The sequence below is a fragment of the Maylandia zebra genome, linkage group LG3 (genome assembly GCF_041146795.1).
Source record: "Maylandia zebra isolate NMK-2024a linkage group LG3, Mzebra_GT3a, whole genome shotgun sequence".
Classification (NCBI taxonomy): Eukaryota; Metazoa; Chordata; class Actinopteri; order Cichliformes; family Cichlidae; genus Maylandia; species Maylandia zebra.
Genome location: NC_135169.1, coordinates 55,072,290 through 55,099,833, shown reverse-complemented (window position 1 = coordinate 55,099,833; position 27,544 = coordinate 55,072,290). Strand labels below are relative to the sequence as shown.

The 27,544-nt window shown below is 40.9% G+C and overlaps 1 non-coding gene across 1 annotated transcript; it reads left to right on the top strand.

Annotated features, from left to right (window-relative positions):
• Positions 1-23,270: 23,270 nt before the first annotated feature.
• On the top strand, positions 23,271-23,389 carry LOC112432418 (5S ribosomal RNA). The gene has a single exon (XR_013097811.1). It is a non-coding gene; the product is annotated as a 5S ribosomal RNA (ribosomal RNA).
• The last annotated feature ends 4,155 nt before the right edge of the window (positions 23,390-27,544 follow it).

The following is a 27,544-nucleotide window of genomic DNA, read 5'->3' as shown; positions in this document are numbered from 1 at the left end:
AATTCAATTTCTTGTTTGCTCCGAAATCTACGACATGACTATATACAGAAAAGCTTGACATGGTATGCAAAAAAAACCCCGAAGACAATACAAATACAAATACATGAACAAAAAAGGTTTTAACTGTCAGTTATGTCATTTTAAAATTTTCCAAAACTAACATTTTCTTTGATTGACTGATATTAAATTGATTAGGGTCAAGTTTAGTGTGAACAATATTACACAAGCAAGCACGTGTGCGCATGCGCACATATTAGAATGCCTTCGATCGCTTGTGACGCGGTAACTTTGCTTTGATCCTTTCTGACGTCATAACTTTGCTTTGATCCCAAAACCCATAAATAGGAGCGCTCACCTGTTACTTTATGCTTAACGGACGTTGACCTGCAGCAACTAAAACCCTTTCGAGAAGTTTTGAGAGCAATTTACGAGAGAAACCAAAACAAGTTCAGTTTTGTTTCTCACCAATCCACAGCGCAAACAGACACATTACACCATGTCAGCCAACCCATCCTTCGGCTCAGATGAGCTTGGAATATCTAAAGGGACCATTTTGGGAGATCACCACATGGTGGAGGCTTTCCTTGGAGAAGGAGGCTTTGGTTTGGTAACCAGATGTCGCGATACAAAAAACAACAAAACGGTTGCTATTAAAGTCAACAAGAGCGACCCTGAAATTCTGCTCCAGGCAAAACTGGAAATTTTCATCCTGGAGCATAGGGCTGCTCAATTAATCGAATTTTAATCACGATTACGATCTGGGCTTTCAACGATCATTAAAAATGACTGAGCCGATTATTAGCCCCTCCCTCATTTATCCGCGACACCTTAAAGGCCGGTCCGTGAAAATATTGTCGGGCATAAACTGGTCCGTGGCGCAAAAAAGGTTGGAGACCGCTGATTAAGAGGACCCGAGGGAAGCTCGGAAAGCTAAGCAGAAGTTATTTGGAGAGTGACTGCCGTTGGTTGAAAAGAGAGTTTAAAAAAAAAAAAAAAAAACTTCAGTGGTGTTGCACACTATTTTATATTATTTTTTTAAAGTCATTGTTAACCCTTTAAAGCCGGTCAGAGCAGCACGCTCCGTTTTGCGTAACTATTTTTAAATCCCTGTAGAATAGAACCTGAACCGTGTAAGCTAGCGCAATAATTTGTTTTGCATATGAAACCGGAAGAGTTGTACTTACATCTGATGCCATCAGCTTGTCCTCGGTCACGGTTTCGTTCCACATATAGCTTTGCAAAAATTGCATAAAAAGCGCTTGCAGGAACAAAAACATAATATTCCAGAAACACGCTTTGCCGTTCCTATCAGCTGTTCGTAACACTTCCCACAGTGAAATGATGCACATGCTGTTTTCTTTGCAAATTTGCATCATAGGATTGTTTTTTGTTTTTCCTGCAGTATATAAAAATTGCTGTATCTCCAAAATAAAACTATGAAGACACTCAAAATAAATTTCCTGTTGTTGTAAACTATTTTTCGCAACTTTATTGTATTTAAAGTTTTGAGGGATAAGCCTCTTAAATTTCTCCAAGTAGAAATATATGTAAACAAAACAAAAGCGATTTTCAATTTTTTTTGTAGTTTATTGCACTTTTTTGCAATTTATGTAATTACTATGGACTTAATGCATACATATTATTAAAATATGGCCTATAACAGTTGTATTGATGTATAGCAACTTGAAATGCTCCCACAAATGGCACTACAGCATGTAAAAAAAATAAATAAATAATATAAGCTCTGGTGGACTTGGTTCTATAGTAGGTCTTAAAGGGTTAAATAAATATCGTCAAATAATCGTGATCTCAATTTCAGTGAAAATAATCGTGATTATCATTTTTGCCATAATCGAGCAGCCCTACTGGAGCAGCTACGACGCTTGGATCCAGACAGGTGCAACATTGTCGAATGGAACGGCTATTTCCTCGATGGAGAGCGCATTTGCTTGAATTTCGAACTCCTCGACCAAAGCCTGTCAGACTACATAGGGGACCGGAATAACCAAGGTCTCCCAATGAGAGAAATCAGGCCAATTTTGAATCAGCTCGCAAATGCTCTATTCCACCTGGGTTCTGTGGGAATAGTGCATGCTGACCTCAAACCTGTCAACATCATGGTTGTGAACCGCAGTGAGTCTCAAGTCAGAGTCAAAGTTATAGACTTTGGCATCACATGTAACACCTCTGCAGTGATTCCTGGTGACTGTGTGGGGACAATTGGTTATTGTGCACCTGAGATTATGCTTGGCACTCCATATGATGAAGCAATTGACATGTGGTCTCTGGGGCTGGTAGCTGTGGAGCTTGCTACAGGGGTGCCTCTCTATCCTGGGGAAGACGATTATGACGTTTTGAAATTCATAATTGAAACTCAGGGTCAGCTACCAGATCATCTTCTAGAGTCTGGCTTGTACACTGACAGCTATTTCATCGAGGATAACTACAACAAACAGCGCTGGACATTTAAGACCCCAGAACAATTTCAATACGAGACAGATTATCGATCCAAGGAAACTCGATTGATAAAACTTAAGTGTCTCGATGACCTCGAACAACTGCTGAAAGTTAGGCGAGGACCGGAAAATGGCCAAACATTATTTGTAAGGCTAATCAAAGAAATGTTGGCCTTGGATGCAAATCAGCGCATAACACCCTCGGAGGTTCTGAAGCATCCCTTTTTCGACCCTGGCCTCTCAAGGAGAACCCCCTGCACGGACATGAATAGTACAGGGGGAGAACTCCTTGTGCTCTCTCAGCAGCCTTCAAGCTGGAAAAGTCATGGATCGCAAAAATTCAGCTGCAGTTTCCAAAACTCAGTTGAATTTCCTCAAAAAAGAGACATCAACATCTCAGCCAACCCATCTGCCTCTGAAGATGATCTTCAAATAACGGAAGGGACCATTTTAGGAGATCACCACGTGGTAGAGGCCTTCCTTGGAGAAGGAGGCTTTGGTTTGGTAACCAGATGTCGCGATACAAAAAACAACAAAACGGTTGCTATTAAAGTCAACAAGAGCGACCCTGAAATTCTGCTCCAGGCAAAACTGGAAATTTTCATCCTGGAGCAGCTACGACGCTTGGATCCAGACAGGTGCAACATTGTCGAATGGAACGGCTATTTCCTCGATGGAGAGCGCATTTGCTTGAATTTCGAACTCCTCGACCAAAGCCTGTCAGACTACATTGGGGACCGGAATAACCGAGGTCTCCCAATGAGAGAAATCAGGCCAATTTTGCATCAGCTCGCAAATGTTCTGTTCCACCTGGGTTCTGTGGGAATAGTGCATGCTGACCTCAAACCTGTCAACATCATGGTTGTGAACCGCAGTGAGTCTCAAGTCAAAGTCAAACTCATAGACTTTGGCCTCGCATGTCCTGCTTCTGCAGTGATTCCTGGTGACCGTGTGGGGACAATTGGTTATTGTGCACCTGAGGTTATGCTTGGCATTCCATACGACAAAGCAATCGACATGTGGTCTCTGGGGCTGGTAGCTGTGGAGCTTGCTACAGGGGTGCCTCTCTATCCTGGGGAAGACGATTATGACGTTTTGAAATTCATAATTGAAACTCAGGGTCAGCTACCAGATCATCTTCTAGAGTCTGGCTTGTACACTGACAGCTATTTCATCGAGGATAACTACAACAAACAGCGCTGGACATTTAAGACCCAAGAACAATTTCAATACGAGACAGATTATCGATCCAAGGAAACTCGATATATAAAACTTAAGCGTCTCGATGACCTCAAACAACTGCTGAAAGTTAGGCGAGGACTGGAAAATGGCCAAACATTATTTGTAAGGCTAATCAAAGAAATGTTGGCCTTGGATGCAAATCAGCGCATAACACCCTCGGAGGTTCTGAAGCATCCCTTTTTCGACCCTGGCCTCTCAAGGAGAACCCCCTGCACTGACATGAATAGTACAGGGGGACAAAACCTTGTGCTCTCTCAGCAGCAATCATCGTTTGGGTGGCCAGAATTCTAGGGGAGCTAGAAATTCTTGTGGAAAAAAAGCCCAAAACAATAACATCAACAAAAACAACCAGTGAATGTGGTCTTAAACTTGGGCACAATTTGGCTTGAAATCCATCAACTAATCTCTCAATATTCAAAGCGGAACAGCAGACAACTTACCATCACATCAGTCCTTCAATCAGACCTACAACAAACGTCTTCCTTCTCTCACCCCAACCGGTCGCAGCAGATGGCCGCCCCGACCTGAGCCTGGTTCTGCCGGAGGTTTCTTCCTGTAAAAAAGGAGTTTTTCCTTCCCACTGTCGCCAAAGTGCTTGCTCATAGGGGGTCATATGAGAGAGATACTCCCATACAGCTTATGACAAAATTTAATCCGAAGTGATTGATGGCCCTAATCATGACCTTTTGACCTCCCCCCTCCCCCCCGGAAGTGTGTAATGAGCATGACGAATTGCATCCGGAGAAGGGGGGGCGGGAAACCCCCGACATCCGGAGAAGGGGGGGGTGAACCCCGGAAGCGCGCCATCTGTCTCTAAGCGTGTCGAATTGCATCCTGAGAAGGAGGGGGGGAAACCTCCGGAAGCGCGCCATCTGTTGTTGGGAAAAAAAGTTTTTAGAGGGAGGGACTGCAGCAGGGGAGGAGAATAAAAAGCAGCGCTCCTGTTTACTTGGACGGCGAAGAAATCTGCTCTCCCTCCGAACCCCCGAGCATGTGGGGCAGCAGCTGATTCTGTGGTGTATAGAGAGACAGAGCTGCAGTTAGTTTTCCGCAAACTCATAGTCTGAACTCTGTTTCAATATTATGACAATTTTCTCTGTTTTTTTACAATAGCGGATGTAATTTTACTTTCTTAAGCTGCACCGGCGTTTGTAATGGAAATAAAGAGTGACTTCCTGTAGAGATTTCAATAGTAATTTTATTTTCATATAATACAGACGCAGTAAAAAACCTTTAAGATACACCATAGCTTGTGATGAAAAGAAGAACTTTCTATCCGCTTGTAACCTACAGGCTGCCTACCCTATATGTGTAAAAAATGAATAAATATCCCTTAGTGAATACTACTTTTCCTTTTGAGAGTCCTTTTTACAAGAGACTGAAAAAACAAACCATAATTGCCGTGACAGGCGATCTTGTTTCACACACACACACACACACACACCGCGGGTCAAGGAGGAGTGAGACGGCGGAAGAGTTTTTTTTTTTTCTTCATTACTTTTACAATGGGTTTTCTCAATAGATAGAAAATGATGACGCTGAGGAGTCAACATCCGATATTATCATTGCTTGTAACCCGGTAAATAATTTCGTACATCTCCCCATAAAACAAGTCTTAGTGGAAAAAAGCTCATATTCGAATAAGTTTATTAAAGCACCCCCCCTCTGTGGGAAAGAGTCAACCATGAGGCGAGTTTTGTCAACAGGAGACGGGTTTTGTCCATTTGGTAAAACAAATATCCGCCTCAAAGTCGTAATTTTACCGTTGCAGAATGTGGAAAACAGACAGCCCTCACAGGAGGCACCCAGGGGCCCACCTCACACACCATAGTTAAAATATTTAAATTTCAACTAAATTTGTAGTAATGATTGGATTTCCTCACTTATCTACACCACACTCCTTGTCCTTGATTTCTTATCGTTTCTTATCGTTCCTCTGTCCCTTAATAGAAACCACATATATAGAAACTATCCTCCCTTTCAGTTGTCTTTTGCACTTCCATATCGCAAAGCAGTTACTGTAGGTTATTTTCTGCTTATGCATTAATGTAATTAATTAACTTATTTATCCTTAAGTAAGGTAATGACTTGAGTTCTAATGCTTTTTGTCTCTTGAGTTAGCTGTCAATGTGGGATTTTTTTCCCCTTTTGTCCAGTTAAAGCTGCCTTTCATTCTTCAACACAGCTTAAACTCTAATAGGTAAGCTTTCTTGTAATTTCTTAGTTCTGCAGGCTTCTTGAAAGACATCCGAGACTCTTCTTTGGATGCTGGCTGCCTTTTGTTTTGTTTTCTGTCAAGATGATCCCACACCGCTTCGATTATCTTGAGGTTCGAACCCTGGAGAGATCAATCCATGACTGATGCGTTGTTTCATCCAGGCATACTTTGACTACATTGGCAGTATGTTTGCGATCATTGTCGTAATGAAAAATGAAGTTGAAGCCAATCAGACACTACGTGGTATTACATGGTCGATCAAAATCTGGTGGAACTTTTCTACATTCATAATTTGATTAATTTGGATAAGAGCTCCAACAACACTGGCTGAAATCCAGCCTCAAAGCACGGTAGAGTATCCACGCTGTGTTAAAGACAGCTATAGACATTCACTGTTGTATCTCTCTTCGGACCTCTTCCATGCATATTTCAAATTTGGATTCATTACTCCATAAGACATATTACAGCTGATTTCTTTTTCCAGTCAATTTCTTGTGTAATTTGGCACACCTCAGCCTTATTTTTCTCTGTTCTCCTTCCTTAAGAATGGCTTATTAACAGCCACCCTTCCAACTCAGATAACTTTTGATGAGGTTTCATGAAATGTTTACAGCACTTGAGTTACTCGCCACGGCCATCCTAAATGCTAAAAACACTAAACTTTAATTCTAAATTACGTAATTAACGTTAACCAGAAAAAACAAGCCAAAGTCGAAATGTTGCTGAGCTGACCTGTGGTATGCTATGTCTTCTAAAGCACGTATAATGTAAACAGAACTGGTCTTTGCACAGAAGCCTGTGGAGCTTCATAATTAACCTCAGTGTGTGAAGAGGACTCTCCATTTAATAATAGCTGTAATAAAATGTTCTGGCCGACGGTGTTAAACGCTGCACTTGGGTCTAGCAGGGAAGATTTCAACCTTTCAATACGAATGAAGGCTGCAAACTGATTAGATTAATGTCTGATGATCTTTTCCGTGCTTCTTCAAGTTTGTAACACCAAACATATTAAAGGATGATGTAAGGCTCACAGGAAGAGTTTAATTAGACACACATTTACTATTTTCTTTATACTCTTTCTTTCTTGACATGTTTAATATGATTACTATCAGAGGAGAAAATGAACCTTGTGTAGTCTAAAAAGTTTTTTATTTAATCAAACTGTAATGTTGTTGAACTCTGACGGACGTGTCTTTTAATCTTGTCAACAAATCCTTAATCATCTAAATCTGCCATTTATCATCTTGTAAAATGTTCCCTCTGCTTCTGTTGCACATCTCCCCGGACACTCTCTGCTTCACCTGCCCTGTGCAGGTGGTCCAACCCCTGCCTGCCTCCTTAAACTGGGGTGTTTAAATCTCTTTACCTCTGTTGTGAACTTCACACAAAGTTTGTGGTAACAAAATCAAACTGACGAGGATCTCGTTTGAAAAACACACGCACTCACGAGACAAAATAAAAACAGACTGCTCAAAGCAAAAGCAGAGCCCTCACAGCTGGTAGTACAAACACAGTGACAACATGCGTATTAGATACCCTCAGTGCCAAAAGCATAAATATGAAAAAATGTGATCACCAAGAATATCCTAAAAATGGCATTGAGGTGCGTGTTACAGTAAAGAAAAAAAAAGTAGCCAAATTTTCATCGGAAAATGTTGAATTTTAGTAAAAACAATGCTCTGTAGTTTGATACTGTCGTTACAGACAAAGCAGATGTTTAAAGCCTTTGGACGCACATTTGAAATGCACTCATTCTCCTTATCAGCTGGAAACATTAAAGCTGTAAAATGACTTTTTCAAACGGATAAAAACTATTGAACAGCAGCAATGTTGAGCCTGTTCCAAAATTAGAATGTACATGTGTTGAAGGTGCGGGTCTTGTTGAATTATTAAACATACATTCTTTAATTTTTCGAGCCACAAAAACAACAACTTTTAATTTTCTTCTGCTTGAGTATCGGCCTCGGGTAGCTCTACTTATCATTGCTCAATCAGTTGTCTGTTTGTGCTACTTTTTTTCAAGGAGCAGTGGATTATTGGTAAGGGTGACTTTATGTGTTTAGCTACTTAAGTGGAAGTACTGTGGATAGTTTTACCTTACATACATAGATCTACCAGTACAGCTTCTGAGGTAACTGTTTACAAAATGTTATAATCTATTCAAAGGTTCTTTGCAATTTTACATTGATAAACATTATCCTTAACACATTTGGCCCACATAAAGTACTATGGCCATCGCACGGTCATTTAGAATTGTTTAAATAACTCGTGTCTTAAGTCCTTCCATCAAACAGAAAATTAAAAAACAAAACAAAACATGGTTCACTTTTACATCACAAAATGTTAGAAATATAAGCCGTTCATAACAACCTGAAAGGTTGGGAGTTTAAAATGCAAACCGATGGAAGCAGAAGTAGAAGACTATAATGTCTCAGAGCACACGGTGTCTATTAATGTGTAGACATGTATAAATAAGAGCTTAATAAAGATGCTTAATTTCTTAAGAAATAAACAGGTGGAGTGATCTTTATCAAAAGTGGATGTTGCATCTGTGGCTAAACCACTGTACCCAAAAAAACTTTAAAAATCTACTGTGTGTGAGGCTGTGTAAGTAAAGCTTGCCCTTCACACCTGCGTGTAATAAACCATTTGTTTGGGGTTGTGGATTTGGCACCTCAGCATTGTGAAAGTGGGGAAACATGTTTCTGGCTGTGCATAAGATTCCTCCTTACAACTTAGAATCTCAGTTCTAAATGAAATTCAGATGTTTTTTTAAGTATGGCTAATGTATTATTTGACTTCTAAGGCACACACACACACACACACACACACACACACACACACACACACACACACACACACACACACACACAAGAACAACACAGAGAAGAAGAAGAGGGGGTCGTTTTACTACACATCATAAAAACGCAATCATTCATCTTCCAACTGTATCTTTCTGTTCTGGCTTTCGAATCATAGGTTGTTTACTGAGCTGTACTTTGGGAGTCATACTGTTGTGATACTGGGGAGAAAAGGGTAAGGTTTGATAGACTAAACCCTTACACACACATAACTTGAAAAACCTAAAGAGTGTGTGAGACTGCTAGCTGTGTTGTTCAGCATTAAACTCATCTACAAATGTGTTAGTAAAGAGCGACTTGTACTTCTGTCCCATTAAGCAACGGTTTAACAAATTTCACTGCAAACTATAAAAGGAATCTGGATTTATATAGAACATAGTAGTGATGGATTAAGTGCAGGAAACACTAGTATAAGGTGTCTATTGAACAAATCTCCTTCAGCGTTCAAAATGACCAAAGTGAGGCCTACAGGCGTTTCTCTCGATTGGTTGTGTTCAGGGAAAAAGCAGCTAAATACACTGAGACTGCTCCACATTGTTAGCGAGTTAACTCTGGATATCTGTAGGTTTTGTCAAACTTGGAGTGAACAAAAGCAGAAAAACAGTAAAAGATGCAGACAGTGAAAGTCTGGTTTATTTCATGAACACAATGAAACATTTTACAGTCCACAGAGCAAAGTAGCATACATGATAAATAGATACACATAACATGAGAATTAAAACTCGTCGTCTTACCACATGTTATATTCTGTAAACTTAAAATAACCACAGAAATTAGAGTTTAGTGTTTTAAAGTCATTATTAAAAAACATGAGTCAACATTACTGAAGTGACACTTTAACGATGCGTCTTATCACCGTGTTTATGATGATAAAACATGTTCTCTCGTTAGTAGATGTCAGCGCTGTCACTTGTCATGAAAATGTCCAGAGCCAGGGTTCCTCTTTAATTACCATTGATCATTAATAGGGTCACAAAAGATTTGTCACATTATCCCCATAAACAAAATTGCTTTTATAGAAATCATTGTGATACAAATATTTAGATTCTTGATTCACAATGTGCACGAACTCAAAATCTTTAGAGGTTCATATTTATAAAGTATCGCAAATAATACATTTATACCATTGTATGAGCTACACTTCTTGTAAAAAACTGATTGAAAAAAGCTCCTGTCGTGACCTTCCTTCTGTGAGGACACACACACACACACACACAGAGAGAGAGAGAGGGGGGGGGGGGATCATTAGGATTGGAGGCGTTTTTGGATTTTCACTTATTGTTGGCTTTACAGTCACATAAAATTCATTCCAATTTTTTTGCCTTTGCTTCAATTAAGGTGTTTCTTTAAATCTACAGCAGCTTCCTTTTCAAAAAGTTTACTGACATAGTAAGGAAGTAGCTAGGGAACTCAGTAAGTATGAGCAACAACAGCTTAGGGACTGTTTCTACAATAAAGAGGAATTCATCATCATCTGCAGTTCATCAAAAAAAAAAAAAGTGCCATTAAAAACAATTCAGCAGATCCTCAAAGTATGGATACAATCTGTTTTCAGCTGTAGAGGTACGCTTCATGTACTTATCAACATGCAGTTTAGAGGCTTGCATTAGAGTGCTTTGGTACTTGGGCCTCTTTTATTTAGCACGGTTATACCATTGTGTATTTAGCTATATAAATATGCTCAAGAGTCTATTGTATGTTTGTCATGCAATTAAAAATTCAAAAATATAATTTTTAAATCAGTAACTTTGCAAATTTAGAGGAAATGTTTTTGGATAACAAATGTGTCACATTTTCAACAGGGTTTGAATAATCAGCGTTAACACAGAGACATTTATGCGCTGGGTATAACAGACATCCTTGCCTTGGAGCAGAGAAACACGGTGTATTGTTGCTTTTCTCTATTGTATAAGCAGCGCCCGACTGTCAGAAACGCTCTGTGTGGGTAGCAAAGTCAGATCCAACGCACATCCAGGAATCCGTGTGAAAGAAAGGTCTCGCTGCAGCTAGGCTCTCAGGATAGTCAGGCTTTTATTTATATTTGCATTCTGGTGCGTTAAAGCAGCCTCTGTGTCCCGCTTGGATCCTCATTCCGAAAATTCAGATATTTAAATAAAATGGTGAATTGGCTAGTGATGAGGAGCCACTTAGATCCGTAAAATGAGGTTTGATTAAATTAAACTCTTATGAACAGCTATGAACTCTACCTCTCTGCTGATGTGTTCCAAACAAGCAATGTTTTCTACACGTCCAAACTGTGTGCTAACTACCTCACACCGCTGTGTCTGGGATCCGAAAAAATAAAAAGTTAAAACGCTATACCTTGGGGGGAATTTTGAAGTGCTGAGGAAACTACTGTGTGTCTGATGGGGTGTTTTTATATAGGTGGACTTGGTTTCAGTTGGCCTCTGACATGATAAGATAAAATAAAGGAAACTGATTGTAATGGAACTACAGTGCTGGGATGCTCTTGATAAGGGAGCCTCTTTTATGGTTTTATGACTTGTTTTGCTGACTGTTGAGGGCCTAACTGTAACCAACTCTGTCTAACTGTTGCAGAGTTAAGAATCTGTAGTTTTTAGAAGTAACACAAGAAAAGTTTATTTCTAAAGGAATACCTGTTGTTTGTGGTGCTCTATTTAAAACTATTAGTGTAATGAACCAAAGTTCAGCGCACAAGCTGGACCCAGAAGCAGAGCCAACACACACAGGAGTACGAGAAAATAAACTTTATTTTAACTGAAGGTGTCCCGGGAGGGTAGAAGGAAAACACGCGTGAAACTCGAGAAACCAAGGGACCGGGAGATGAGTCGCGCAGGAACGCCGAAAACGGGACTGTGGGAGGCTGCAACAGAAAAAGGACAAGAATTATTGGGGCGCGGGGAAATAGCAGCATACGTGGGGGAAGAGTATGAGTCTTACGGTGACAGCGGGGCCGTGGGAGCCGGAGGGAGGGGTGAGGGTCCCACGTATGCTGCTATTTCCCCGCGCCCCAATAATTCTTGTCCTTTTTCTGTTGCAGCCTCCCACAGTCCCGTTTTCGGCGTTCCTGCGCGACTCATCTCCCGGTCCCTTGGTTTCTCGAGTTTCACGCGTGTTTTCCTTCTACCCTCCCGGGACACCTTCAGTTAAAATAAAGTTTATTTTCTCGTACTCCTGTGTGTGTTGGCTCTGCTTCTGGGTCCAGCTTGTGCGCTGAACTTCGATTCATGACACTAATAGTTTTAAATAGAGCACCACAAACAACAGGTATTCCTTTAGAAATAAACTTTTCTTGTGTTACTTCTAAAAACTACAGATTCTTAACTCTGCAACAGTTAGACAGAGTTGGTTACAGTTAGGCCCTCAACAGTCAGCAAAACAAGTCATAAAACCATAAAAGAGGCTCCCTTATCAAGAGCATCCCAGCACTGTAGTTCCATTACAATCAGTTTCCTTTATTTTATCTTATCATGTCAGAGGCCAACTGAAACCAAGTCCACCTATATAAAAACACCCCATCAGACACACAGTAGTTTCCTCAGCACTTCAAAATTCCCCCCAAGGTATAGCGTTTTAACTTTTTATTTTTTCGGATCCCAGACACAGCGGTGTGAGGTAGTTAGCACACAGTTTGGACGTGTAGAAAACATTGCTTGTTTGGAACACATCAGCAGAGAGGTAGAGTTCATAGCTGTTCATAAGAGTTTAATTTAATCAAACCTCATTTTACGGATCTAAGTGGCTCCTCATCACTAGCCAATTCACCATTTTATTTAAATATCTGAATTTTCGGAATGAGGATCCAAGCGGGACACAGAGGCTGCTTTAACGCACCAGAATGCAAATATAAATAAAAGCCTGACTATCCTGAGAGCCTAGCTGCAGCGAGACCTTTCTTTCACACGGATTCCTGGATGTGCGTCGGATCCGACTTTGCTACCCGCACAGAGCGTTTCTGACAGTCGGGCGCTGCTTATACAATAGAGAAAAGCAACAATACACCGTGTTTCTCTGCTCCAAGGCAAGGATGTCTGTTATACCCAGCGCATAAATGTCTCTGTGTTAACGCTGATTATTCAAACCCTGTTGAAAATGTGACACATTTGTTATCCAAAAACATTTCCTCTAAATTTGCAAAGTTACTGATTTAAAAATTATATTTTTGAATTTTTAATTGCATGACAAACATACAATAGACTCTTGAGCATATTTATATAGCTAAATACACAATGGTATAACCGTGCTAAATAAAAGAGGCCCAAGTACCAAAGCACTCTAATGCAAGCCTCTAAACTGCATGTTGATAAGTACATGAAGCGTACCTCTACAGCTGAAAACAGATTGTATCCATACTTTGAGGATCTGCTGAATTGTTTTTAATGGCGCTTTTTTTTTTTGATGAACTGCGGATGATGATGAATTCCTCTTTATTGTAGAAACTGTCCCTAAGCTGTTGTTGCTCATACTTACTGAGTTCCCTAGCTACTTCCTTACTATGTCAGTAAACTTTTTGAAAAGGAAGCTGCTGTAGATTTAAAGAAACACCTTAATTGAAGCAAAGGCAAAAAAATTGGAATGAATTTTATGTGACTGTAAAGCCAACAATAAGTGAAAATCCAAAAACGCCTCCAATCCTAATGATCTCTCTCTCCCCCCCCCCCCCCCCCCCCCCCCCCCCCTCTCTCCCTGTGTGTGTGTGTGTGTGTCCTCACAGAAGGAAGGTCACGACAGGAGCTTTTTTCAATCAGTTTTTTACAAGAAGTGTAGCTCATACAATGGTATAAATGTATTATTTGCGATACTTTATAAATATGAACCTCTAAAGATTTTGAGTTCGTGCACATTGTGAATCAAGAATCTAAATATTTGTATCACAATGATTTCTATAAAAGCAATTTTGTTTATGGGGATAATGTGACAAATCTTTTGTGACCCTATTAATGATCAATGGTAATTAAAGAGGAACCCTGGCTCTGGACATTTTCATGACAAGTGACAGCGCTGACATCTACTAACGAGAGAACATGTTTTATCATCATAAACACGGTGATAAGACGCATCGTTAAAGTGTCACTTCAGTAATGTTGACTCATGTTTTTTAATAATGACTTTAAAACACTAAACTCTAATTTCTGTGGTTATTTTAAGTTTACAGAATATAACATGTGGTAAGACGACGAGTTTTACTTCTCATGTTATGTGTATCTATTTATCATGTATGCTACTTTGCTCTGTGGACTGTAAAATGTTTCATTGTGTTCATGAAATAAACCAGACTTTCACTGTCTGCATCTTTTACTGTTTTTCTGCTTTTGTTCACTCCAAGTTTGACAAAACCTACAGATATCCAGAGTTAACTCGCTAACAATGTGGAGCAGTCTCAGTGTATTTAGCTGCTTTTTCCCTGAACACAACCAATCGAGAGAAACGCCTGTAGGCCTCACTCTGGTCATTTTGAACGCTGAAGGAGATTTGTTCAATAGACACCTTATACTAGTGTTTCCTGCACTTAATCCATCACTACTATGTTCTATATAAATCCAGATTCCTTTTATAGTTTGCAGTGAAATTTGTTAAACCGTTGCTTAATGGGACAGAAGTACAAGTCGCTCTTTACTAACACATTTGTAGATGAGTTTAATGCTGAACAACACAGCTAGCAGTCTCACACACTCTTTAGGTTTTTCAAGTTATGTGTGTGTAACGGTTTAAACCTTACCCTTTTCTCCTCAGTATCACAACAGTATGACTCCCAAAGTACGGCTCAGTAAACAACCTATGATTCTAAAGACAGAACAGAAAGATACAGTTGGAAGATGAATGATTGCGTTTTTATGATGTGTAGTAAAACGACCCCCTCTTCTTCTTCTCTGTGTTGTTCTTGTGTGTGTGTGTGTGTGTGTGTGTGTGTGTGTGTGTGCCTTAGAAGTCAAATAATACATTAGCCATACTTAAAAAAACATCTGAATTTCATTTAGAACTGAGATTCTAAGTTGTAAGGAGGAATCTTATGCACAGCCAGAAACATGTTTCCCCACTTTCACAATGCTGAGGTGCCAAATCCACAACCCCAAACAAATGGTTTATTACACGCAGGTGTGAAGGGCAAGCTTTACTTACACAGCCTCACACACAGTAGATTTTTAAAGTTTTTTTGGGTACAGGGGTTTAGCCACAGATGCAACATCCACTTTTGATAAAGATCACTCCACCTGTTTATTTCTTAAGAAATTAAGCATCTTTATTAAGCTCTTATTTATACATGTCTACACATTAATAGACACCGTGTGCTCTGAGACATTATAGTCTTCTACTTCTGCTTCCATCGGTTTGCATTTTAAACTCCCAACCTTTCAGGTTGTTATGAACGGCTTATATTTCTAACATTTTGTGATGTAAAAGTGAACCATGTTTTGTTTTGTTTTTTAATTTTCTGTTTGATGGAAGGACTTAAGACACGAGTTATTTAAACAATTCTAAATGACCGTGTGATGGCCATAGTACTTTATGTGGGCCAAATGTGTTAAGGATAATGTTTATCAATGTAAAATTGCAAAGAACCTTTGAATAGATTATAACATTTTGTAAACAGATACCTCAGAAGCTGTACTGGTAGATCTATGTATGTAAGGTAAAACTATCCACAGTACTTCCACTTAAGTAACTAAACACATAAAGTCACCCTTACCAATAATCCACTGCTCCTTGAAAAAAAGTAGCACAAGCAGACAACTGATTGAGCAATGATAAGTAGAGCTACCCGAGGCCGATACTCAAGCAGAAGAAAATTAAAAGTTGTTGTTTTTGTGGCTCGAAAAATTAAAGAATGTATGTTTAATAATTCAACAAGACCCGCACCTTCAACACATGTACATTCTAATTTTGGAACAGGCTCAACATTGCTGCTGTTCAATAGTTTTTATCCGTTTGAAAAAGTCATTTTACGGCTTTAATGTTTCCAGCTGATAAGGAGAATGAGTGCATTTCAAATGTGCGTCCAAAGGCTTTAAACATCTGCTTTGTCTGTAACGACAGTATCAAACTACAGAGCATTGTTTTTACTAAAATTCAACATTTTCCGATGAAAATTTGGCTACTTTTTTTTTTTCTTTACTGTAACACGCACCTCAATGCCATTTTTAGGATATTCTTGGTGATCACATTTTTTCATATTTATGCTTTTGGCACTGAGGGTATCTAATACGCATGTTGTCACTGTGTTTGTACTACCAGCTGTGAGGGCTCTGCTTTTGCTTTGAGCAGTCTGTTTTTATTTTGTCTCGTGAGTGCGTGTGTTTTTCAAACGAGATCCTCGTCAGTTTGATTTTGTTACCACAAACTTTGTGTGAAGTTCACAACAGAGGTAAAGAGATTTAAACACCCCAGTTTAAGGAGGCAGGCAGGGGTTGGACCACCTGCACAGGGCAGGTGAAGCAGAGAGTGTCCGGGGAGATGTGCAACAGAAGCAGAGGGAACATTTTACAAGATGATAAATGGCAGATTTAGATGATTAAGGATTTGTTGACAAGATTAAAAGACACGTCCGTCAGAGTTCAACAACATTACAGTTTGATTAAATAAAAAAGTTTTTAGACTACACAAGGTTCATTTTCTCCTCTGATAGTAATCATATTAAACATGTCAAGAAAGAAAGAGTATAAAGAAAAATAGTAAATGTGTGTCTAATTAAACTCTTCCTGTGAGCCTTACATCATCCTTTAATATGTTTGGTGTTACAAACTTGAAGAAGCACGGAAAAGATCATCAGACATTAATCTAATCAGTTTTCAGCCTTCATTCGTATTGAAAGGTTGAAATCTTCCCTGCTAGACCCAAGTGCAGCATTTAACACCGTCGGCCAGAACATTTTATTACAGCTATTATTAAATGGAGAGTCCTCTTCACACACTGAGGTTAATTATGAAGCTCCACAGGCTTCTGTGCAAAGACCAGTTCTGTTTACATTATACGTGCTTTAGAAGACATAGCATACCACAGGTCAGCTCAGCAACATTTCGACTTTGGCTTGTTTTTTCTGGTTAACGTTAATTACGTAATTTAGAATTAAAGTTTAGTGTTTTTAGCATTTAGGATGGCCGTGGCGAGTAACTCAAGTGCTGTAAACATTTCATGAAACCTCATCAAAAGTTATCTGAGTTGGAAGGGTGGCTGTTAATAAGCCATTCTTAAGGAAGGAGAACAGAGAAAAATAAGGCTGAGGTGTGCCAAATTACACAAGAAATTGACTGGAAAAAGAAATCAGCTGTAATATGTCTTATGGAGTAATGAATCCAAATTTGAAATATGCATGGAAGAGGTCCGAAGAGAGATACAACAGTGAATGTCTATAGCTGTCTTTAACACAGCGTGGATACTCTACCGTGCTTTGAGGCTGGATTTCAGCCAGTGTTGTTGGAGCTCTTATCCAAATTAATCAAATTATGAATGTAGAAAAGTTCCACCAGATTTTGATCGACCATGTAATACCACGTAGTGTCTGATTGGCTTCAACTTCATTTTTCATTACGACAATGATCGCAAACATACTGCCAATGTAGTCAAAGTATGCCTGGATGAAACAACGCATCAGTCATGGATTGATCTCTCCAGGGTTCGAACCTCAAGATGATCGAAGCGGTGTGGGATCATCTTGACAGAAAACAAAACAAAAGGCAGCCAGCATCCAAAGAAGAGTCTCGGATGTCTTTCAAGAAGCCTGCAGAACTAAGAAATTACAAGAAAGCTTACCTATTAGAGTTTAAGCTGTGTTGAAGAATGAAAGGCAGCTTTAACTGGACAAAAGGGGAAAAAAATCCCACATTGACAGCTAACTCAAGAGACAAAAAGCATTAGAACTCAAGTCATTACCTTACTTAAGGATAAATAAGTTAATTAATTACATTAATGCATAAGCAGAAAATAACCTACAGTAACTGCTTTGCGATATGGAAGTGCAAAAGACAACTGAAAGGGAGGATAGTTTCTATATATGTGGTTTCTATTAAGGGACAGAGGAACGATAAGAAACGATAAGAAATCAAGGACAAGGAGTGTGGTGTAGATAAGTGAGGAAATCCGATCATTACTACAAATTTAGTTGAAATTTAAATATTTTAACTATGGTGTGTGAGGTGGGCCCCTGGGTGCCTCCTGTGAGGGCTGTCTGTTTTCCACATTCTGCAACGGTAAAATTACGACTTTGAGGCGGATATTTGTTTTACCAAATGGACAAAACCCGTCTCCTGTTGACAAAACTCGCCTCATGGTTGACTCTTTCCCACAGAGGGGGGGTGCTTTAATAAACTTATTCGAATATGAGCTTTTTTCCACTAAGACTTGTTTTATGGGGAGATGTACGAAATTATTTACCGGGTTACAAGCAATGATAATATCGGATGTTGACTCCTCAGCGTCATCATTTTCTATCTATTGAGAAAACCCATTGTAAAAGTAATGAAGAAAAAAAAAAAACTCTTCCGCCGTCTCACTCCTCCTTGACCCGCGGTGTGTGTGTGTGTGTGTGTGTGAAACAAGATCGCCTGTCACGGCAATTATGGTTTGTTTTTTCAGTCTCTTGTAAAAAGGACTCTCAAAAGGAAAAGTAGTATTCACTAAGGGATATTTATTCATTTTTTACACATATAGGGTAGGCAGCCTGTAGGTTACAAGCGGATAGAAAGTTCTTCTTTTCATCACAAGCTATGGTGTATCTTAAAGGTTTTTTACTGCGTCTGTATTATATGAAAATAAAATTACTATTGAAATCTCTACAGGAAGTCACTCTTTATTTCCATTACAAACGCCGGTGCAGCTTAAGAAAGTAAAATTACATCCGCTATTGTAAAAAAACAGAGAAAATTGTCATAATATTGAAACAGAGTTCAGACTATGAGTTTGCGGAAAACTAACTGCAGCTCTGTCTCTCTATACACCACAGAATCAGCTGCTGCCCCACATGCTCGGGGGTTCGGAGGGAGAGCAGATTTCTTCGCCGTCCAAGTAAACAGGAGCGCTGCTTTTTATTCTCCTCCCCTGCTGCAGTCCCTCCCTCTAAAAACTTTTTTTCCCAACAACAGATGGCGCGCTTCCGGAGGTTCCCCCCCTCCTTCTCAGGATGCAATTCGACACGCTTAGAGACAGATGGCGCGCTTCCGGGGTTCACCCCCCCCTTCTCCGGATGTCGGGGGTTTCCCGCCCCCCCTTCTCCGGATGCAATTCGTCATGCTCATTACACACTTCCGGGGGGGAGGGGGGAGGTCAAAAGGTCATGATTAGGGCCATCAATCACTTCGGATTAAATTTTGTCATAAGCTGTATGGGAGTATCTCTCTCATATGATTGTTGGGTTCTCTGTATGTATTATTGTAGGGTCTACCTTACAATAATACATACAGCCTTGAAGTGACTGGTGATGTGATTTGCTGCTGAATGAATTGGGAACTAATTGGAAATCTGGATATTAATTAAATAAACCTGCTTTGAGCATCAATTAATTGTTGTTTGAAATTCTTTATAAATATATAAATATAGTGCCACTCTTCTACTGTTTAAATTGCAACTGTTTAAAACTGACTAATTTATTCATACACTTGAGCATAAACACACGCACAGTAAATGGCCTGTATTTGTACAGCGCTTTACTTAGTCCCCAAGGACCCCAAAGAGCTTTACACTACATTCAGTCATTCACACATTCACACACACATTCACACACTGGTGATGGCAGCTACATTGTAGCCACAGCTGCCCTGGGGCGCACTGACAGAACATTGCAGAACCTTCAGCACCTCGTATGAAAAATATTTGACTGTGTGCATGCTTTTAGCACTGTTTGGATTTGAGAAAATCTAAAATAAATCGAAATTTGCTTTTAGAAGTTGTTTTATAAAGTTCAGTGGTATATTATGCATACAATAGGACATCTATTTAGATTTACATCTTCCACAGAAAAAACTGCACATTACTGAAACTTAGTATACTGGACTTTGTTGTTGTCCCACACAGGTTCAATTTCGAGTGGTAGATGGCTCAGTGCTCAGTCAACCAAGATTTTATGATAGTGGGCACAATGAGATAGATAAGCTGCTTGTAAACAGTACTTTTATGCTCTCTTTTTCCATTTGGATAAGAAAGAAAGAACCAGGAAACAAAGGCAAACAAATAATCTGTGCCTTTATCCCAGATTCACATTATAGGAACAGCTGCTCAATGACCACTGTAGTCTTTGCTTACTGCACTTTTATCTAGATCTATGCAAAGTGATCCACTACACCTACTTTTACAGTTAAATCATTTTATGAGCACTGATGCCATTTTAATCTGAGTTTCTACTCAAATACAATCAGTAAAGAAAAACACAGTCTGTGACGTTTGTTTTGAAGGAAAAGGTATTCCCTGCAAATGTTTATCTGTGTGAGACTATTCAGAAAACAGTCATTTTGTTTTATAGGTGAGACACTTGGCCTCTTTTTTCCTTGTTCTATGTTTGTCTTTTGTCCGATTACTCTGGAACACAAGATGGAAAACTGATATTCTCATGTTAAAAATATAGAAAAAGGATTTTATCACCCATAAATGTTAACTTCTCATGCCTCTAAGCACAAGCAGGAGCAGAAGTGCCCTCTGCAGTTTGTGTGTGGAAGTGCAAAAGCTTACAGCACCTGGTATAGGGCTTCGGAGTTGACGTCACGCCGCAATGCATTGTGGGAGCGCGGCGGCATTTTCGGGCTCTACGAATCAAATCAAACACACTGTGTTGGAACGACGATTACAAGATGCTTAAAAGCAGCTTGAAAGAGAATGGACTGTATAGAGACCGATTGCGTCCAGAGGCGAAGCGGCGGTACTTGCAGAAAATAGCGTGCATTGGAAATGTGGACCCGTATGAAATACGGCCGTGGAGTAGAAACCCTGAAGACCAACCGCTATTGACGTAGCCTGATATATTTCATACCTTATCTGTGGAGTCAGCGCGTACAAGTCGTCATTCAAACAAAGGTAAGTCAGCTCGAGTACAGCGAGTGAAATGCGTTTGATTTCCCTGCAAACATTCAGATTACTGCAGCATAAATTCATTCATGAGGGGAAATTACAGTGAGAACATGTGGAGACTGTTAGGTGGATAACATAGTGAGTTCAGTGCATTGATGAGACACTGTCCTGAAGGATTTAGTTATTCTCTATGGTTAAAGAAATTGCAATGATTTATTAATGTTTATTATAAATAATTCTAATTATACATCTTGCTTCCATGTTTGTATCCTGTGTCACTAAAAATACATTTTATTTTAGTTTTATACTTTGATTAATGACCTGCAGAATCTCCTTAACATTAAGTGATTCATAATTGTCACTTTATGCTTTCTCCATCTCTAAAGTGATGACATCCTTGCATTACATACTTTAGGTTCATTTTCTGCAGGCAGGTTTCTGACAGAACAGGCAGATTTAGACTATAACATGCAGCGTTCTATAGATGGACACATAAAGAAATGAAAAATTACATGTATGTGCTAACTTTCTAAACACTTTGTTACATTTATGATAAAGTAGATAAAACACATTTACGTCGGCCTTGGCTCATAGTTCTTGTCTTTAAATGAACTTTGTCTGTGTGTGTTTCAGGTGCTGCACTCTAAGACTGAATGAACCAGCATTGCAGCCATGGGTCACTGTGAGCATCACAGGGAAGGTTGAAGCCGCCCACTGCACCTGTATGGCCGGAGTCGCAGAGACCTGCACCCACGTCGCTGCTCTTCTGTCTAAAGTAGACGGAACAGTGTTGATCCGTGGCACAAGGACTGTTACAGATGAACCTGCATACTGGGTTTTGCCTGGTAATAATACCAAGATACACCCAGAGGTTGGCCATAAGATAGACGACTTCTCTTCAGCTGCCCAAAAAAAGGCTCTTGATCAAAACATACACAGACCATCTGTAGTGACAGGTAAAAGGAGCCGTCCTCAAAAAAGAAAAACCCCACCTGCTACTGTGGAGGAGTTGTCACTGCTATAATGCCATCATGTTTTATCTAGGGGTCTAGATGTATGCCTGTAGTGCACTGCTGTGTAAATAATTTGCATTTACTGAATATGTACTGACTGAGTCCCACTGTTCAAAAGTTGAATAAAGAAACTAAATTATTTTGCCTTTTTTTTTTTTTTTTTTTTTTTTTTTAAATTAAAACCACTTTATAGAACATCACATCAGTAACAGTGTAGAATCCATGTCATTTATAGTTTACAAATGACAAAATGTTTACACCAAATCATGACAGTGTTTACATGATATCACCCACTACTAACATTACTTTATTTACTGTATCTTTTGAAAAAATAACAGCACAAGACTTAAGAACATTTAACAGGAGCAGGTTTCATTCTTCCCTGGTTTTATTATCACACTGTTCACCAAACGCAGCAAACCTTCACCATCTTATCCAGAAGGGTCACCTCTTCACCCTCACATGGAAGAAGTAATCTGATTGGCATGGTGGTATGTTTGAAGCAGGTCCCTCGTGTAGCGCTGGAAACCAGTCCCGATGTTTCATCCATTTCATCGGCTGGTTTGCTGCAATAATGCCAAATAATTAGCAACTCTATAAATAGACGGTAGTTCTGCAAAATCACTCAGTAGGATGTTTGTTCTAATTTGCTATGAGCTCAGAGCGCATCGAAAATGAAACTAATAGGCTATAAAGAGAGATATGAACATATTTAGAACTTACCGGAATGAAAATGTCTGGAGCACCAACAGATATTTGGAGATGGAAGAGAGCTGCACGTCAGCTCATCTCACAGCTGCTATCCAGGCTAGACGCCTTCGTTTGGTAACATCGATACACGAGCTGCCTCATGTCGCTTCCAGGTTGGGAAAGCATAAAAAGACAATCCAACCTTATTCCCGTGCCGGTCGTAAGATCGAACATTGCAGCCGAGCACACAGCAAGTACGAACCATGGATATGCTATCGCTCCTAGCTTAGACCCCCAAAATGGTGAATCGGGCCAAAATTCTTTCCACGCTCACCCCCGTGACATCACGCTCCGAAGGCCTATTCCCAGGCGGTCTCCCATCCAAGTACTGACCAGGCCCGACCCTGCTTAGCTTCCGAGATCAGCCGAGATCGGGCTTGTTCAGGGTGGTATGGCCGTAAGCGATGGAAGAGCTGTGAAAAAGACCTTTTATTGGTGGCAAATGTCACACAGTTTGATATATATTATTGTGCTAAACTTCATATGTTACAGCGACAACATGCAAACCTTCGTTATTAACTGCAGCTTCAAATTGAGCTCCAAAAATGCTTTTCCCGCAGTAACATCACGATAAGAAGACATGTTCGTTGATTACAGCACAGTGTTAAAGTGACAGAGAAAACAGTGTGTTGGGTCGATTTGGAAGTCCAACATTTTTGTCGTTTGGACATTTTAACTTAAATATAGAAAACAAAAACGTAAGCGTGTATGTGTCATTACAGCATGTATAAAAACGCCGTTTCTGAGCTGCCCTTTCACTTACGGCCATACCACCCTGAACACGCCCGATCTCGTCTGATCTCGGAAGCTAAGCAGGGTCGGGTCTGGTCAGTACTTGGATGGGAGACCGCCTGGGAATACCAGGTGCTGTAAGCTTTTGCACTTCCACACACAAACTGCAGAGGGCGCCGCTGCTCACTCAGTGGAGGCAGCTTGAGGAAAAGCTTCATGACAACGCTCATGATTGCATTTCGCTTTTGTGCAAAACAAAACAAAAGAACAACAGGAACGAAATATTTTGGAAATACACAAACTTATTTATTCTGTAAATGTAGAGAATGTCTACGGCTAGTCTGTCTGGGCTCAGTAGTGAGGAACTTGTTAACCTTGTAGCGTGCAGCGGGCACAGTGTCAACCTGACACTCTTGTGCAACGAGTTTTAACTCTTATTGGCTGCCGACTGCGGCCCCGAAGAATACTGAATAAATGCGCATCAGTGTGCTACCCTGAGCAGGGAACACGATATCATGGAGTTTCTAACATGGAGCAAGGTGAAGGTGACGCGACTATGCAGGACCGCCCCTGCTTAGCTTCAGAGATCAGATGAGAACAGGCTGGTATGGCCGTAAGTGAGAGGCTTCCTTGACAACGGGGTTCATGTAGATACTGTAACCCATTTATTGGGATTTAAAAAACAATTTAGAGTGAAGGATATTGATTAGTTTCTACTTTTAGTTTTAATAGCTGCACATGACAGCACAGTTATAATGCAGACTTAATGCTGCAATATTCACGTCATAAACAATTGTGAGTGTTTGTACAAAAACATCTACAGGTGCTCTGTGCATGTACAGTGATATTGATGTAACGCTTGAAGGATTTGACATTACTACATGAGTGGAAGAGCTCTTTGCGCGAGACTCACTAACCATCCTATTCGAAAATGAGCTTAAAGAGTGCCTCAGATCCGTTTCAATATTTAAACTGTCATTTGTGTGTTGAAGTGCAAAAGCTCACGGCACCTGGTATTCCCAGGCAGTCTCCCATCCAAGTACTGACCAGGCCCGACCCGGCTTGGCTTCCGAGATCAGACGAGATCGGGCGTGCTCAGGGTGTTGAGTATTGAGTTGTATTTTTGTTATTGACCAAATACTTATTTTCCACCCTAATTTACGAATAAATTCTTTACAAATCCTACCATGTGAATTCATGGATTTCTTTTTCACATTCTGTCTCTTACAGTTGAAGTGTACCTCTGGTGCAAATTACTGACCTCTGTCATCATTTTAAGTGGGGGAACTTGCACAATCGGTGGCTGACTAAATACTTTTTTGCCCCACTGTATCTGGAATAACCCTGACATATTACAAAACAATAACATGATTAATTTCCCATAATGGAGTTGTAAAGGAATTAAATACTTAGAACATATATTAGAGGGAACATAATTTATCCCATTTGACAGACTAGTTGCACAATATGGGATCAACAAGACAAGATTTTTAGAATATCAACAAATTAAATCCATAATAAAAAAGAAATTTAACCTCAGTCAAGTTGAATTACAAACACCACCAAGTGCGGCACATTTCCTTACTCTTAAATCCCCCAAATTATTATCTAAAATATACAGAACACTTTCTAAATTAGATGAATCAATATCCCTTCCTATTGCAAAGTGGGAAGCAGATTTATCAGTCAGCTTAGACCAAAACTTCTGGTCTCAGGTATGCTTAAAAACCTTTAAATTGATTAAAAATCCCAGTCTGCAATTAATACAATACAAAATACTACATAGAGTGCACTATACAGGTCATCGGATGTTCAAGATGGGCTTTATATCTTCCAACAACTGCTCACACTGTCAAGGCAATACACCAGACAATTACATCCACGCTCTTTGGTTCTGTCCACCAGTGCAGAAGTTTTGGCGCGAGATATGTGAAGACTTATCAAAGTGTCTGAAATGTAACATTCCAACTTCCCCCTTAGTGTGTTTGTTGGGCAGCTTAGATAATGTGGATAGGCCTGGGCCCCCTTTCCCTGGCGGGTCGAGGAGTATGTGGGTGCCTACTGGGGTCAACGGGGGAGCTGGCCCCAGGGAGGGGTCACCTGCCCCTCCCTTCCTTCCCTCCCCATCTCCAGCTACCTCCCTCTTCCCGCTCCACCACAACCACCCACACATGCAGGCCCTTGGAGTAGGGGTATGTCACCAGGGTGCAGAGGAGGCTACCCCCCCTCTGTCCCCTTCTGGCTGCCTCTGCCTCAATTTTATCCCACAACTTAGACATTCACATTACTCACACCCTCATTGCACATACATATAGGATCTTGGGGGTGGGCACGATACACGGAGTCCAAGTTACCATCAGGGTGTACACCTCACCCCTGGCGTCGTTGCCCACCTCTCAATTTTAAATACACGTAGACATTGAGGGCTAGCAGGAGGGACCATGCGCTTACCTGCTGCTCTCTGGCAGGTAGCTCCATGCCCTCCTGGGTTTTAATTACACCTCAGAACACACATGCATCAACACTACAATGAGCGGGTGGAGGGAGGTTTGGAGTCTTCTCTCACCCCCATCCTCTGCGGCCTGCTGGAGTGGGGGGCTAGGAGGAGTTGGCCATCCGGCTGCGGTCTGGGGTGTGGGGCCTCCCTGCTGCTGCGGAGTCGGGGCGGTCTGCCTCTCCCCACTGCAGGGAAAAGGGTAACACTACCTGGGTCTGGGTGCAGTTCCCCCCTCCAGGGGCAAGGGTACCTAGACCCAGTTCGTAGAGTACGCTTGGGGAGTGTGATCGTGTGTACAACGTCTCTTTATGTCTGTCTCCACGTCGGTTGAGTGTGGAGTAAGTGCATATGAGAGCATGAGGGTGGGAATGGATGTTTGTGTCTGTGTGTGCCTGTATGTCTGTGTCTATATGTCAGGTTGGGTATCAGACGCCACCTCTCTGGGGACATCTCAGGCCCTCCAAGGTTTGGAGGCCTATCTCCCCCCACCACCACTTCCCCTGCCGGTGGCGGACTCCCTCAGGTGTCGGTGCGTTGGTGGTTCTTTGTGTCTGGGGGTGGGCATCCGGGTACACACCGGCTCACTCCTTGGCGGCCGCTTGTCGGGGCCTGGAGCCTGGGGCACTTCGGAGGTGGGGTGCCCCCGGCCTCTCGGCCTGGGGCTTGGTCACTCAGGCACAGCTGGCTGCTGGCGGAGCTCACGGGCGCGTCACTGCAACTCCCCTTGGCTTCTGCTCCGCGGCTGCTGGGCGAGCCCTCATCTGGGACTCTCCTCAGCTCTTACTGGGACAGTGGCGCGGCTGCCCCTCTGTGGGTCTTCCTTGGTGTCTTGTGTTCTGGGGGCCTCTGGATGTCTCGAGTTTTGATCTCCTTCATACCTGCTTCATGCCCTGGAGGACGGGGCTGTGCCCCCCCCCCCCCCCCCCCCCCCCCACACACACACACACACTCCCTAGCAGATCGTTACATGGAGAAACCTTTGGAATACAAGCATGCTGATCCACGCAGGTATGCACACAGGTGTACACACGGGTATTCACAGACGCGGACTACAGCTTTCTTGGCTGCTGCCTCAAAGCACATTGTGCGCTGTCTATCTTGCGTGCTGCACAATATCGTTTATTATTTAGTAACTATTGATATCTACTGCTAGCTAGTTTATTGTGATGGTGCTGGTTTTTTTTATTATGTTGCTCTTTGTTGTTTGCTTTCTCTTCTGTTTTTTTTTTCTCCATACAGGTGACCCAGGAGTTTTGTTTTTTTTTTCTCTCTTCCCCCCCTTCTCACCGTCTCTTCTCCCCTTTGGTTTTCTTTCTCTCCCTCTCTTTCTTTCATTCTTTCTCCCTGTCCTATCCCACAGTCATGTCTGTCCCGTTTGCAACTGAAAATAAAATAAATTCATAATTATAATAAAGGTCAATCAAATGGACCAATATGGCAAGGCCATGATGATCCACTTGGTAAAATAAATCCGCTTGGCATCTTTCTTGGCCTTAAGACAACAATTCTGATGGCTAAAGATCCAAACGGGACACACAAAAGAAAAAAGAATCTTTTATTCTGGATAAAACAGGGAGCCAATAAATGTTCTGTTTCTAGTCCCTGTCAGGACTCTCGCTGCAGCATGTTGCTCAGAGCAGTCTGGAATTGATTTTTGACTAAATAATTAAAACTAATAATAATATATTACTATATTATATTACTAACAAATCCAGGACACCCCTGTTGATCCAGCAGCTCTTAATGAAGTTTGAAATAAGAATCGTGGTGAGTTCATTAGAAACATTTCACTTTTCTTTTTT